Source organism: Aotus nancymaae, unplaced genomic scaffold (assembly GCF_030222135.1).
Source record: "Aotus nancymaae isolate 86718 unplaced genomic scaffold, 86718_ANA_hifiasm-v0.15.2.pri h1tg000059l, whole genome shotgun sequence".
Lineage (NCBI taxonomy): Eukaryota > Metazoa > Chordata > Mammalia > Primates > Aotidae > Aotus > Aotus nancymaae.
In genome coordinates, this window is record NW_026988473.1 from 6315501 (window position 1) to 6318614 (window position 3114).

Here is a 3114-nt window from a genome sequence, read left to right on the forward strand (position 1 = left end):
GCAGACAGGAACCGTCCTGGGACATCAAGCAAGGCAGGGGGTGAGACTGCCCATGCCAGTCTCATCAGAGAACACTCCAGTGGCCTGGCCCAAAGAACTGACTTTTGGGTAAAATTGACTTGAAAGGAATCCAGAGCCTCCGCTTAATGGCTGTGTGACCTTGGGTCAGTGGCATAGATGCTGAGCCTAGTTTGCCTTTCTATCAACATGGTATTAAAACTGCCCACCTTCGAGGAACTATGGAGATCATGTAGCTTGAGGATGTGGCTAGTAGTTCTGACTTCAGAATGTGTAAACACAGAACAGCTGTTGTGGTCAATTTGGGTACATTGGCCAAAACAGAGACAGCGGGAGAAGCTGTGTTTAACATCCCTTTCCTGCCGAGCGCGGTGGCTCACGCCTGTAATCCCAGCACTTTGGGAGGCTGAGGCAGGTGGATCACGAGGTCAGGAGTTCAAGACCAGCCTGGTCAATATGGTGAAACCCCATCTCTACTGAAAAAAAAAAATTACAAAAATTAGCTGGGCGTGGTGGTGGGCGCCTGTAATCTCAGCTACTTGGGAGGCTGAGGCAGGAGAATCCCTTGAACTCAGGAGGCAGAGGTTGCAGCGAGTGGAGATCATGCCACTGTACTCCACAGCCTGAATGACAGAGCAAGACTCCATCTCAGAAAAAAAAAAAAAATAAACATCCCTTTCTTTGATGAGTTGAAGCCATAGCCCAGGGCCCCATCCCTGGCCCTTGTTCCTCCATGGTGCACTTTCATGACAGCTTCCTGCTTCTCCTGTGTCTTGAGGGCCAATGGTCAGGGCTCTGCAGGAAGGGCAGGGCCCAACCATGGGAACTCCTGATGGTTTGAGTAGATCTTTGCAGGAACTAAGACTCTCCTTGCCAATGTCTTAAATTATTTTCTCCTACCCCAATAGGAGACTTTAAGCCACCCAAGAAAGAGGATAGTAGGGCAGGCAGCACTGAGAGCTCCCCTGCTCCTCTGATGTTCTGGTTGTCTCAGATTCCAGCCACCTTCAGAGCACTTTCCGGTGAATGCACATAAGCAAAACATTTCCTTGTTCATGAGGCAGGAGGGCAGCACTAGGGCTTCTCTCTGTTCTGCCAGCTGTCCAGTCACTCCTGGGCAGGGAGAGGGATGCTGTCTTCGAGAGTGACACACACAATGAAGGGCAATCTAGTCCTACCACACACAGCCCAGGATTCCTGTTTCTTCGGCACCAATCAGTTTTCTTAAAAATTTCTTGAGCTGAGGCCGGGTGTGGTGGCTCACACTTGTAATCCCAGCACTTTGGGAGGCCGAGGCGGGTGGGTCACTTCAGGTCAGGAGTTCGAGACCATCCTGACCAACATGGTGAAACCCCATCTCTCCTAAAAATATAAAAATTAGCCAGGCGTTGTGGTGGGTGCCTGTAATCCAAGCTACCTGGGAGGTTGAGGCAGGAGAATTCGCTTAAAGCTCAAGAGGCAGAAGATGCAGTGAGACAAGACTGTGCCACTACACTCTAGCCTGGGCAACAGAGCGAGACTCCGTCTCAAAAAAAAAAAAAAAAATTCTTGAGCTGAAAAACAGCCTGCAGAAAGAATACATGCATCCTCTTTTCAGTCACTTTTATCTATTTATTTTTATTTATTTATTTTTTGAGACAAAGTCTCTTTCTGTTGTCCAGGCTGGAATGCTGTGGTATTATCTCGGTTCACTGCAACCTGCGCCACCTGGGTACAAGTAATTCTCGTGTCTCAGCCTCCTGAGTCACTGGGACTACAGGTGCCTGCCACCACACCTGTCTAATTTTTGTATTTTTAGTAGAGATGGGGTTTTGCCTAGTTGGACAGGGTAGTCTTGAACTCTTGACCTCAGGTGATCTGCCTGCCTTGGCTTCCCAAAGTGCTGGGATTATAGGTGTGAGCCACCATGCCTGGCCTTCAGCCACTTTTCTTAGCAAAAAGACTTGCTAAGACCAAGGACTGTCCAGAGGTGATACAATCATTTAATGAATTTAATGAAAAAATAAAGTATACATTTTAGTGGAATCTAGTTCATGGAAGTCAGTCCAGAGAGGTCTGGAACTGGTTCAGTGTATTTCTCAACTTTATAGCAACACAATTTTGGTGGGAGTTAACCTTTACTGTGGTGGCCACAACATTTTTTTGAGAAGAGTGGTCATATTTTTTATTTTTTACTTGTACTTTTTTTTTTTTTTTAAAGATGAGATCTCAGGCTGTTGCTGAGGCTGGAGTGCAGTGGTATGATTATAGCTCATTGCAAATTTGAACTCCTGGGCTCAAATGATTCTTCTGCTTCAGCCTCCTGAGTAGCTGTGACTACAGGCACACGCTGTAAGAGTTAAAGAAAGGAAAGAAACACAAAAAGCGGCTCAACAGTCAAAGACAGGTTTATTTCAAGAATCAACCTGAGAGAGGCTTCTGGTTGATTTCAGTCAGGAACTTTCTTACAAACTAAGGATATTTAAGAGTTTAGGAAGGGGGAGCTTATCATAGGTTTGAAATGTTTCTATGTGAGGGAAAGTTTATTGCAGGGTTAAAATGTCTCTGACCAGAGAAGAGGCTATCTTGGGGTTGGCATGTTTCTGGTTGGAAAAAAGGGGTTTATCTTAGGGTTGGAATATTTTTGGTTATGCTGACAGTCATTAGGCTGTTTTGGGGCTGGATTTAGACATTTTTTTTTTTTCCAGATATTGTAGTGAGAGGCAGTTTTTTAATTGAGGGGAACTTAGCATGGTGGTGTTTGTCCAAGATGGTGATGATCCTGCTCTGTCACGTGCCACCACACCTGGCTAATCTTTTTTAATTTTTATTTTTTGTAGAGACAGGGTCTTACTATGTTGACCCTGTTGTTACCTATGCTGGCCTTGAACTTCTGAGCTCAAAGGAGCTCAGAACCTCCTTTGGCCTCCCAAAGTACTGGAATTACAGTACTTTGTGCGCCCCGTGCCTGACCCTGTTTTTCTTAATTAATAAATTTATTAATTAAGTAAACCACTATCTTTTTTCTTTTTAAGAGATGGGATCTCACTATATTGCCCAAGCTGATCTCGAACTCCTGGGATCAAGCAATCCTCCTGCCGCAACCTCTCAAGTGCT